The 13441-nt window shown below is 42.0% G+C and overlaps 1 non-coding gene across 1 annotated transcript; it reads left to right on the top strand.

Moving 5' to 3' along the window:
* The first annotated feature begins 4777 nt into the window (after positions 1 to 4777).
* On the top strand, positions 4778 to 4930 carry LOC115871143. The gene has a single exon (XR_004047122.1). It is a non-coding gene; the product is annotated as a small nucleolar RNA SNORA81 (small nucleolar RNA).
* Positions 4931 to 13441: the final 8511 nt, after the last annotated feature.

The raw sequence follows: 13441 nt of genomic DNA, 5'->3' as shown, positions 1-13441 counted from the left end.
AGAAAGGTCTTCTCGATAGATATTTTTGTCGCTTGGTTGAGCCACACTATCTTGTTTTTTTCCATGTACCTGGATTTGTCTGTTTTCCCTGCCCTTAGCAATGTTATGGGTTTTTTTAATTGGTAATCATGTTACTGTGATCTTAGGTGGTCACCACCTGCGCCCTGGTAGGTCTGGCTGAGAATGTCAGTGTTGTGAGTTCTTTGTCTCTACAGCATATATTCGAGGGTGGGTTCGGCTGAGGTTGACTATTGGTTATCAATGGCCAGGTGGTAGAGGAGTGGATAGTGGCCCTGACACAATGGATGTGATGTCAGAAGGTTTGGGTGTGGCTGAGCCATGTGGACCTTGTACCTGTCTTTTGTTTGATGGAACAAGAAAATAAACAAAACAATAACAAAAAGTTAAAAATAGGGTGGAAAACCAAGCAGGAAAAGCAGGCAAATAAAAGAAATAAAAATAAACTTAATAACTGAAATAGAAAAGAAGAAAAGAAATACAAGCATAAAAAAGGAAAAGATTAAAAATAAAGTCAACATAAGAGCTCACAACATAGGGAATCCAAAACAGATAAACCCTTCAGGACCAATAAGGGGAGCAGCGATACTAGGAGGGTAAGGGTACGGGGGTGGGGGTGGATAGTAAGGGGGAACCGATCACAATGATTGACATATGGCCCCCCTCCCAGGGGGACAGACAGAAGAAAATTTGGTGAAGGGAGACAGCAGTCAATGTAAGACATGAGAAAAAATAGCAGAATTTATAAATTATCAAGAGGACATGGGGGAGGGAGGATGGGGAAAGAAGGGGGGGGATGAGCTGATGCTGGAGGCTCAAGTAGAAAGAAAATGCTTTGAAAAAGATGACAACATACGTACGATGTGTTTGACACAATGAATATATGTATGGATTGTGATAAGAGCTGTATGAGCCCCCAATTAAAAAAAATATACCCCAAAACTGCATCCTAGAAAAAATAAAATCAACAAAACTAAGGTGGGGGGGAAGAAAAAACAAAGAATAAACTCACTTTGTCATCTTGTTGAAAGTTGGCCTGGAAGATAAGATGAATGAAAAATGAGGGAGAAGGGAGGGAGCAAAGAGAAACAAGTAAAAAAAGAAAGAATAAAAATGAAAGACATATAAGTAAAACAAATAATGGAGAAAACTTGGGCAGGGGCAGAGGCAGGACCCAGGGAGGAGAAAACTGTATAAGGGGGCCCATCTGCCAGCCCAGGAGCTCACAAGGCAGAGGTTGAGGGGCAGGAGGGTGGGAAGCCCAGCACTGGATTGAATTTCTGCCTGCCTAGCTATTGTATAAGATCAGCTACCTGATGCAAATGTAGTCTTTGCAGGTTCTGAGAGTGGTTGAGGTCAGGGTGCTGTTCTTGCACTGTGCAGGGCAGTTGAGGCAGAGTAGGAGCTTATGGGAGGAGTTCTTGCCCACCCAGAGTGGCCAAGGATAGGTCACTTGTTTGATATTCTGCTTTCTGCTCTTCTGATGAGGCACACTTTACTCATCTCCAGATAGGGGGTGCTTAATCCACAAGAGTGTGTCTCAAACATCAGGTAGGACACGGGCTGTGTGTAACAAGTGCTGGGTGGGTGACATTGGGATCTGACTGAGATAGTTAAAGTTTATTGTGCCAACCTGGCCAATAAACACATGTGGGGTTAATTGAAGGGCAGAGAGATAAATGGCTCCATGAGCCTTGCCTTTCTAGTTCTCGGGTCTCTTGCTTTCTGACAGTCAGACCATGGTGCATCTGCCTTAGCCAGTTCCCTGCTTCAGCTGGCAAGGCTCACTTCCTGCAAGACATCCCCAAGGAGAAGCCACATGGACCTACCCCAATGCAGCCCTGGGTGCTGGAGCTGCCAGCACCTCTGCCAGCACTGAGTTACATGCTTACATGCTCACTGATTTGGCTTTCCTCCTGCAGTCGGCATCATTGCGTGTGTTTCGTGAGATGGAGAAGGACATATGGGTTAATGTTGGACTTGTGGGCTTGGGCAGCACTGGGTTGGGATGTTTTATTGATGAGCACTTACCCTTTATATAAAACTCTCTTATACATATGAGTTTCTGTGGATTTGTTTCTCTAAAGTACCCAGACTAACATACTGACCATGTTTCTTGTTCAGGGGGTATAGAGAACAAGAATGGGTACAGAGAACAAGAATACTGTTCTTGTCACCAGCCAATAATGTGCACTTGTGCCGCCAGGCCATTGTATTGATGTAACGCTGCTTACAGAAGCTGAAGATGGCAAGGCATGCCAGCCAGCTGAAAAACCCATCCATTTGCCCCTCTCTGTCTGCTTCTTGCCCCGGTGGGTGAGCATCCTGAAAGCTTGGGGTTCTGTGATTATCACCTATATCTGTTCCACTTGGGCTCTCATGTCTTCGTTGTAGCTACATAATGCTATACACCATGTCTGTTACATTGTTGGAAGTCGGCCTGTTCTAGTACTTTCAAATCATTCATTTGTTGATTTCAAAAACATCCTAAATCTTATTCTTAGGTTTACTATGTGCCTATACATACATATATATGCTTAAAGCAAAATCTCTGACAAATTATGCTGTACAGCATCTCTGATTTGTCACCCAATCCTTACCTTCAGAAACATCAGCATCTCGAGAGCACAGATTTTTCCTGTTTGTGTGCACTGATGGAGCCCCAGGGACAGTGATGTGTGGCACTTGGTAGGGCTCAATCATAGGTGTGAACTGAAGGAAGGCCCGTGCGTGTTGGAAAAGCAAGGCCGGGGTTTTGTCAGCCCGCTCACACTTCCTGCCATCTCTGCAGATAAGCTCGACTTGTCCTGCTGTCACTGTGCTTCCGGATTTTGACTCTAGAAGAGGAATTGTATTTTGCTTTAAACAGAAATAAATGCGAAAATATTATCAAAGGCCTCACGTCAAAAGAAAGGGACAAAACCCTCCTCCAGCCTGTTATTTATCTTAATCTTCTTTTGAGTGAGTCTTTGTGGTCCTCAGTCCCTTAAGCACCTCCTAAGGATGAACTAGATCGGATCCAGAGAGATGAAAGGCAGCCAAAGCCTCAGATTAAAAACCAGCGAACTCCCAAAGAATGGCACTGGGCTACAGTGTGCACAGGCAGGAAAGTGCGAGTCACTCTCGATAAACTGCACATTTACTTACTTCGTGGGTCTTACCTGGGCTTTTCCCCATCTTTTTCCCTCTCTTGTTTTTCCTCCTTCTTTTCCCTTGCACTCCCTTAGTTTCTCCTTCCCGCCCTGCCTTCCTGAGTTTTGTAAGAAGCGTCCTTGTTGGTCAAGGTCTATCTTCCACAGACAAGTGACAGTGGATGACTTTTCCTGTACTTTACTTACAGGAAAAGAAACAACTTTCTAAAGGCTGATGTCGGAATGTGTTTCATTGAAACAGCTCATAGGGATGGTAAACATTCACCTAAATCTTTCTTTCTTCTCTTCTGTAACCACAGCTCCAACTCCTGAACGCTAAGAATTGTTTGTTCTAACACATATTATCTCATCTTAATCTGCATCATCACTCTATCACATATATGGGGCAAATGATAATAGTTACCATTTTTGGATGAAAAAACTAGACGACTAGCCCGAGATCCCAGTCCTGTTGAGGTCATTGGGATTTCAGATGTAGCAGTCTTTTCAGGGGTCTTCTCTGTAAGCCTGGAATCATCAGCAGAGAAAGCATTTAAATAGATTGTGTATAGCCCATCAGATCAATGCATTTTAGAACTTCAAGAGAAAAGGATAAATTGAGTTTTCTAGGGCCATGAAGTAAGAAAAAAATGTGGCAGTCCGTCTCCATAAAGATTTACAGCCTTGAAAACTCTATGAACAATTCTATTCTATGCTCTGGGATCAAAACAGCTCAGATTCAACCCAACAGTAGTGCGTTTGTTTTTTATTTGGGGGAGAGGGGTGAACACAGAGTCATAAAATTAAGTTAATCATCATACTTATTCCTCGCCCCCCCCCTCTCTGGAAAATAACAACAGCATATCCTTAATTGAGCTATTTGGTAATAACCTTAGTACTGACCACACCCACTAGGGTTAAGACCATTCAGATCCTTTGACATCTGCAGGAGTGCTGGTATATTTTATGGCTTTCGCAACAATGCTTCACTGGGCCGTATGCCACTCAGCTATTACTAAGCTGCCCTAATATTAATTAAAAATCCCTCTAGGGGTGTGTGAACCAGAGACACCAAAATTCGTGCCACCCAAGGAAATAAAATTTTGTTGCCACCACATAGAAAAACTCTTGCATTTTCCTTGGATTTTATTTCAGCAAAATACATGTTGAAAAATCACATCTGATTTTTATTGAAATTTCCTAGGCAGTTAGATGTGGGTATGAACTAGGGGGTGTGTTTTCTTTGAATTCTGCAGCCTTTCTACTCTGTCTCTATGCTCGTTTTCTTTCCTTACCCATATGTTTTGGGGCTGTATTAATGAAAAATGTGGGACCCCTGGGCTGGGGGGATTAGACATGAGGGAACTTGTTATTTGTGTAGGGAGGGGGTGTGTCCTTTCTGCTTCTTCTTTCTTTTGTATCATCCATGTCTCAGGACCAATTCAGCAGAGAGTAAGAGCAGATCACAAATGACTTCTGTGTTAGCAACAATAGGCTTTCTTTGCTGTGAATTAAATTTTTATATTTTGTAAAACTGACCAGACTTATGTCATTCATTTATGTAAGACTGAACATAAATTGTTATGCCTCAAAAACCAAATTTCAATAGTTAGATACAATTTATTTCTTCCTTCTCGTACAAGCATTGTGTTAAAATGGTAGAAACTGCTAGCAGAGTGCATGCAAGACGGCGAGCAGGACTGTGCTGGGTCTGGAAAGGCGGAGGTGGACCCCTCACTTAATGTCCAGTGTCCTTTGTCTTACAATTTGGTGCGATAAATCTTTCAGAGACTAGTAGAGACTTGTTTATTAAAATGCTGAAAAAAGTTATTTCTAAGTTCTGTGAATACAAAACATTGAAAATCCTTTCTGTGCTGAAATGCTGAGATTTAAAAAAGAAAAAAAACCAGTTGTTTTTAGAGGGCTAAGTTTTTGTAAAATTCTTGTGGTTGCTCCAGGAACGCCTGCTCTTTCCCCCTATTTTTGGCATTCTTAGTTCTGTTGTAGGTTATTTGAAAATGAGAGTAAGGAATCGGAACCATTGTTCTGATTCTTTACTAAAATCTCACTCACATGAAGCCTTGACTATTGCATGCCCGAATAACCTCTCAAAGAGAACCGTGTCTGCTCATCTATGGGGGGCACAGGACATGTCTTTGCCAAGATCAACCCCTTGGTTTCCAGACGTCAGTGAGTATGTGTGATGCTTCCACGACTCAGAATCAGCTCCCTTTCCACGGAGAGGTTAGCCTGAACATCGTGTCCATCCCTCCTGAGAGAAAGGGCAAGAGATAGAACTCAGCCAGCCTTCAGCCTTTCCCAAGAGGCAATGGGGAGGAATTACATTACATGGTGAGGGCTGACAAAATGTCTCTCTTCCAGGGTCTGAAAAGAGCGATTGTGGTTCAGTGGTAGAATACAGTGAACCCTCGCCACTTAGCGCTTTGACTTCCGTGGCTTCACTCTATCGCGGTTTTTGTGTAACAGCACATGCTCTGTCATTACTGCCACTGATTGGCTCATACTGTACATGCTTGATGCCATAAATAATATAATATATAATAAATGATAATTGTAACGTCCAAAATGTTTTACTGTATTTTCCCTTTTTCGTTTAATAAATTGAGTAATACGAGTGTAATGGTGACTAAAGGGTGTTTTTTCATGTCCTCTATGCTCTAACTACGAAAATATTTGATTTACAAATAAGGAATCCTACTTCGCGGAATTTCATTTATCACGGTAGGTTCTAGAACCGATTAACCACGATAAACGAGGGTTCACTGTACTGCCTTCCCTGCAACAGATGTGGGTATGACGCTCAGCCAATGCATGTCAAGCACAGCGACCACCTGCCAATGTAGGTGTGTGTGTCCCAGAGATGCTGAACAGGTTTCGGTGGTGCTTCCAGACTAAGATGGACTAGGAAGAGAAGCCTGACAGTTTACTTTTGTTAAAGCAGACCACTGACCCCAGGGATCACCAGAGTCTGGGCCTCACCTCAGCCTGGAAATAGCAGGACTGACAGAGCTTTGCGCTGTTGTCCCTGGAGTCTGTCATGTCTCTGCTATCACCAGGAGTTAAGGGCCAATTAGATGTCGGCTAACAACCAGCACTGAGTGTTTCTTTCAGTCTGTCAGTCATCTCATTTGTTTTGTTTTGTTGGTTTGTTTTGCTTTGTTGTTGTTGTTGTTGTTGTTGTTTAATCTACCCAGCTGCAAAGTCTACAAACAGCAAAAAGCGTCCAGATGGTGGGGGCATTCAGGATGAACAGTTATCTGCTCATGCCGTACTGGGGTCTGGGTCAGAGTGAGATCAATACACTTACATTTATTCTTTTCCTCTGTGAATGTTTTTAACAAAGCGTTTAGCTCACTGCTTGGCCTTGAACTCTTCAAACACAAGTTCTCACTTCTGAGTCATCTCCATAGGTCCCCTTATGTCTTCAGCTCCTGCCACTTGTCTTCCCACCTGGTCAAATCATTATCACTTTTGCTATTCTGAAGAACCAAAGTCTGTCAGGCCAGTCCTCCCCTTGCTGTTCGCGCTTCCCCCACTGTTGTCATTCCTATTGTTTTCCGGACTGCCCCTTTGGGTCTCCCTTTGTTGTTTACAGAGGTTTCCATGGCCATCTTGATTACGGGCCTCTTCCACCTCTCTGCGCTTGGCTCAGAGCTGATTTGAGATACTAATTTCCTTGTATTTTGTCTTTACCAGACTCCCTGCCACCCCACCCCAGATTTATTCCTTGGCTCCTCTGTCACATACGGGAACTGGGGCCTAGGCTGACCTCACTCCCCTGCTCCCCAAAGCCAATGTGGCTGCAAGAACTGGCTTATAAAATGCTGGTCAACCAATATGCCATCATCTAGTGTCATCCCTTGATTTAAAACAAATCGGCATTTCAGGCTATTTGCTGTCTCGTGAATTCCAGATTGGCTGTCTCACCGAAGAGGGTCTCTTCTGGCCAGTGGGGAAAAAGAAGCAATGAATGGCTAAGCCCAAAGTCTGTCATGTTAGAGCTCTAGAGATGTTGGTGAATAAATGCCAGACACTGAGTTCTCTTGGGACCTGATTCTCTCTGGGCAGCATAGCCAAAGGCAGAACAGTGATTCCTTTATTGCATAAACTCACTTGTTCCTGCCCTACCCTCCCTTCTCAGGGTACCCTTTAAAGACACTGTGTAGCATTTTCACCACATGACACAAAACCATCTTCATCGGGGAGTTCCCTTCCCTAATTGAGCAGCCACCACAAGGTAAACCAGGGACATTTCTGTGACCCCTCTATGTTAGGTAGACTTTTGATAACAACATTTGACTTCTTCCATGTACATCCTTAAAATGGGAAGTATTACTCTTTAGGCCTTTGAGAGAGTCTGTGGAAGGGTCCCCTGGGATAAGTTGATACTCAGTATATGAGTTTCAGACTAAGCATGCTTAGATAACAAATGAGGGTAGGGAGTCTAATGGGAAGAAAGCCTCCACAGAATTTGGAGGGATTTCAATTTTTGAAGGAGAAATACCCTGTTTCGTCTCTGGTTTAAATTTACATTTACTGCTAAAGGTCACATGATGCAACAAGTCATGCGGGCAGTCTCCACGGCGCCCAGAGGACAGGGCTTCTTCGCTATGAAGTGATGTCCAGGCAGGATGCCCTTTAGAAGTTTGTGGTTTCCACAGCAAGAGACTGAATTGTGTTGCTGTCTCTAATTCCAGCTTATAAAAGCATGCAAGAAGATTATCCAAATCCTACAGAGTTCAGTAACTATATTGAAGACAGATTTGCTTTGAACATCAGTAGCCAAAATGATTGCAAAAATAAGAGAAGACAGAGGTGGAACGGAACCAGAATTTCTATCGACAAATTATCTGCCTTCAAAATTGAACCGTTTTTGTGAGATGGTGCCACACTCCCAAGATTTCTGATTTTGTCCTCAGCAGATAGCCTTTGACGATGTTGGCAAAGGACAAAGATCAAAACACGAATAACCTGAAAATGACAAACAAGAGCAGATGCCCCCTTACTCTAGAAGCCGTTCTCCCATTGTCATTCTCTGACATTTTAATTCGCGTTTCAGTGTACTCTTTAATGATCAAATAGCATCGATTACAGTTCTAATGAACATATTCCTTCACGCAGCAGTTGTACCTCTAAAGATTTGTACTGTGAACATATTTATTCATTAGTGAGATGACGTAACTTTGATGATATCCACTTTATTGGTTGCCACCCAGTTGGCTCCAGCTCATGGAGACATTCTGAATAACAGCAAAGCACTGTCCTCCCACAGGTGCTGGCAGGAGATGGATATTTAATCTATTTTGATGTATCTATTCAAGGCACTAACCAAAAGTCTAAGAAGATTGCAAAGTTCATTGTGTATTAGTATGTAATGATCTCTAAGCGATAGCGTTAAATTTTTCACAATCAATAGAACATTTAGTATAGTGCCATTGTGTTAAGCAGGCTTGAGATAAGAAAAGTAGGAAGGTGGGGGATAAAGGAAAGGAAGAAGGGGAGGAAAATGATCCCAAAGCAGAGAAAGAGGGGAAGGGAAGGAAGGCAGGAATGTGTGAAGGAGAGGCCAGGGAAGAGAAGGAAGGAAGAACAAGGAACATTTACTTGTGTGACTTTGTACGCATTCAATATCTTGGAAGCATTGCCTCTGGGGATAGCAAGTAGAACCAGGGACCCTTTGTATCTATCTAATATTGTGAGGGTGTCTGTAACGTGTCCATAAGTCCGCTCTACTCTCAACGTGAGAGCGTTGCCACATTTCTGTTTCCCACTGAGAAGTCAGGAATGGCCAGTAGCGTTTAGTCTAATGCCATGTAAACCCTGAATGTGGGAAAGGCAGTTTTTTTCTTTTATCTTGGTGATTACTCCGTCATTTTACTTATTTTTTTGGAGGATTGGGATGCCTGTGTTTTTTAAAAGCACCTTCAAATATCCAGCCCTTCTAACTGTCTGTGTGTGTAAGTGTAGTGACCGCAATCAATTCAACAAGATATTAATGAACTGAAGAAATAAGATTTCAAAGAAGTGAAAGGAAATTAGTGGTTCATAGATTCTCAGAAGAGGCAATAATGAGGGAAGCAGTCAGAAAATAAGTCGCTGTAGCTGCTTCTATCCCACCAGCCCCCAACAACGGAAAGTGAACTCTGTCTGCTCCCACTGCAGAACCCCGAAATAGAGTTGTTCAGAGTCTGAATCGACTTGGTGGCAGTAGAGTTTAGGCTTTGGGGCAGGATGTCATGCAGGGGCTCTGATGGAGCAGTGGCTGAGCACTCAGCTGTCAACTGAAAAGGCTGGTGGTTCAAAACCACTCAGTGGCTCCACAGGAGAAAATGTTGACAGTCAGCCTCGGAAACCCTATCGAGCCACTCTGCTCTGTAACATGGGGTCACGGAGTCTACAGCAACTCCACGGCAATTACCAACAACAACAGTAATGTCCTGCAGCGGGTGCTGTATCGATTTATGCGTCCCAGGCACTGTGCGTTGGAAGGGCTGGACTTGTGCATATGAATGCCCATGCTCTTAATTCATGGCACAGGATAGCACATCTAAGACAATTAATTAAGGACTATTGCATGCATAACAGTCAGCCGCCAAACAATATTAAACATAGGCTGCCCATAAAGAGATGTAATGCTCTGTAAAACGAGACACCAGAGTTAGTAAATATCTGCAGTATTTCTGCATTTTTATCAAGGCATCCACACATTTCTTACAAGTTGTCTAGATAAATTGCTTCTTAGAATTATAGCAAAGTTCATCTGTCTACCTTGTAGTGAGTTTATTGTAGAATACAACTCAACCCTATAAACAATGCCAATGATCTGGGGAAAAAATTAGTAAACTTGACAAATGCGTTTCTTTAAATTTCAGAATATTAAACATGAATGGTTAGTTTTTACTTTCTAGGGATGTCAGTTTGCAAGATTTTTGATTTAACAGTAATAAAAAGATGAAGAGAACTATCAAAAATAATGGGAGTAGTAACTCTTTCCACAACCTAGCGACTATGTCCTCAATGCTTTTGATTCTAAATTTAGCTCAAAGGCACAGAAAATTCTATGTTCAATTTAAATTTATAGTAAAAGAAAGAAGAAAAGTTTTTTTTTAAATAACTCTACTCTCTTCTGCTGTTTGTTATTAGGTCCAATTTCAAACACAAATGATATTTGCGGATTTATGAAATAAACGCATGCCTTTTTCCTGATTAACGAACCATATTCTCAACTCACAGTGGCTTCTAACTCATAGAGACCATGGAGAACAGACAAAAAGGGCTCCTTGGGATTTTCTAGACCAGACTCTTTGTGGGAGCAGACTGACACGGGTCTAAAAGTGAAGTTTTTTCATTTGAAAGTTTGAGCCACAGCATCGTACTTCAAAGACAGGGGTGGTCGTCTCACCATTGATTCTTCTTATTTCTGTTTCTTCTTTCTTACTTTTATCTTTAACAGGGTGTTTTTAATGATCTGTTTCTAATCCTGACAGGAACCTTGGTGGTGGACTTTTTACAAATTGGGCTGCTCACTGCAAGGTCAGTAGTTCAAAACCACCTGCCACACTACTGAAGAAAGACTCAACTGTCTACTCCCCTAAAAAGTGACAGCCTTTTTTTTAGTAGTTTTCTTGATGTAATATTCACATATCATACACTTCTCTAGTTGAGCCACTTTTTAAAAAGAGCATATACATCATCACAATCAGTTTTAATGCTCTCCCACCCCTCCCGCCTTCATTGTTTACTCCTCAAATACCCTGCCCCTCCCTGGGCCCTAAATCCCTGATAAACCATTCCATCAGTAATTGTCTCTGTGCATCCACTCCTTCTGTGATTGACAAACTGGGAAACCCAATGAAAACAAAAACAAAATAGCAGGAAGGAAATGATAATGTAAAGACAAAAATAAAGAGAAGAAAACAAAGAACACCACCAACATTTAAAAAGCCAGACAAGAAATTTTTCTCAGAGAACAAGTGAGAAATATTTGAGCTTAAAATAAAATCAAGTTGGTTCAAGAGGGAGGTCAACTGACCAAGTATGACAAAAGAAACCAAACCTGACCCATGGTTATCATGGGTGAAGGAGGCATAGATTTTACTTAGCGAACTTCGAGTTTATGTTAATGCTGGCAGAATAATTTGGAAAAGACTATCAATGATGGTGGTACAGCACACAGAATATAACCAATGGCACGGAATTATTCATGTAGAAGTTGTTGAATTGGAGACGGTTTTATCGTGTATATTTTTGGCACAATTAAAAAAATAATTACAAGAATAACAGTGGGTACAAGGAAGAAGAAAATGTTTTAGAATTGATTGATGATTGTACAACTCTTCTCGATATGATTGAACTATTGAATTGTACGACATGTGGATTAAATGCCACTAAAACTACTAAAATCTATAAATAAATAAAGCAAATAAATTGGTGGGGGGGAATGTTACAGCCTCAGAAACTCACTGGGGCAGATCTACCCTGCCCTAGGGGGTTGCTATGAGTCAGCTGTAAGTTTTATAATCTTGATTCTTAATTTTGCTGATTTTCATATAATTTATAGGTGAGTGTAAATACAAATTATATTAATTTCTCCATCCCAAGGAAGGACTTCTGATTCTGTAAGATGATCCCAAAAGGAACCGTCAGAATGGAAGGTTTGGGAGGCCAGAGCAGCTTGCAGTATGTCCTCTGTAGCCAGATTCCCAAGGTCCTTTTAGTCTTGTGACCCTGGACGCACATCTTAACTGTAATTCAAAATACTGATAAATGAGGGAAATAATGATAAAGCATCAATTTGAAATCATTATTGACTCCAAGATGTACTATGACTTTATATACAACTAAGAGAGAGCAAGTCTATGGCTTGTGTTTGTAAGATGTGTTTCCATTTCAGAGATGCTAGAATTGGGAAGACCAAAAGTTCACATTAGAATCCTTGAAAGACAGCAAACACATGTAAGTAAGCTTAAGCAAGAACAAAAACATTGTTACGACATCATAGAAAATTTCATTAAATAAAGATATCACAGTGTGAAGTTGTTGTGTCTTGATCCAGCCTTCGTCTAGGTGTAATGGACTTCTGAATGTGGTGCTTCCACAGCGCCGAGCCTGCCTCAATAAATCTGCACTCTGATTTATACCCCGTTAAAATGACAGTTCGGACAACCGCAAGGGACTCAAATTATGTTCTTTTCCAATGTTCTCTGAGCATGGGGAGCTGGCGGGGCCAGAGCAGGGTAGAGCAAATGGGGCACAGTTTCCCTGGAAAATTCTCATAGGACATCCCTACTTCCTCTAGATGAGCAGATGCGCTGTTATGATAGAAAAAAATGCCTGTGTGCACCTTTCCTGTCCTGTTTCAGTTTAAAGTTTTCTGAAACCACCTTCATAGTTAACCCCTGTTGTTATTAACCCCGGGTCAAGATGGCCACCTTGGAGTCTCAAGAAACATTTGCCATAAGCTGCTGAGCTGACCTCTCCGCCTGTCCTTTCCCTTGGCCCAGTATATTCCCTCGGTTAGACCTGGCTCTCTGGATCATACTGGAAATTCCAAAAATATGTCTCCAGTTCTGATTCGTTCTGTAAAATCATCTCTATTCACTTGAGGTTAGTTACAAGACTAGCTGATCTTCATGCAATGGTCTGGGCACCTGTGGAGCCAAGAGCATACCGAGTCCCAGGTACTCACTTAAAATTGTAAATACCAAGTCACGCAAGACCCAATGCCATACCCATGGCGATCCGATGGTCTTCTCCCCTTCGTTTCCGAACTTCAGCCACCAGTGCTGACGACGGCTGCTTCACGTGAGGCCTTGGAATTCTCGTTCACTTTCTGCAAAGCTTCCGTGATTTGAGAAGTCCATTTGAGTTTCATTAAAATTTAATATTAATCCTGACCTAAAGACATTTTACCCCAGGAGACAAAAAAAAAATGTCCTTTTTTCCCCTGAAGGTACCCCTAATAAGACAAAGACACATGTATTACAGAGAGAATTTATCTGCAGTCATCCAGTAGTCACAGAGATGTGTGTTGTTTGGAATGAACCCTCACATGTATGAACCGGATCCCTGGTAGCAATACTTTTGGACTTACTCTTGTTTTTAACTGGTAGAGTTGTGAGGATTAAATGATCCATATATGTAAATGGTTAGCAAGTGCTTAGAATGTGGTAAGTGCAGGGAGGGGAGTAGCAAGATCCCCAGGGAATGATGAGGGTGGACATTGGAGACAGGGCATGGTGCCCCAACAGGCTAGACTGGAAAACACAAGC

The sequence above is a fragment of the Echinops telfairi genome, unplaced genomic scaffold, assembly GCF_000313985.2.
Source record: "Echinops telfairi isolate 266 unplaced genomic scaffold, ASM31398v2 ScPeMD7_3533;HRSCAF=4204_0, whole genome shotgun sequence".
NCBI lineage: Eukaryota > Metazoa > Chordata > Mammalia > Afrosoricida > Tenrecidae > Echinops > Echinops telfairi.
Note: the sequence above shows the minus strand (reverse complement) of the source record. Positions and strands in the feature narration are given on the sequence as shown.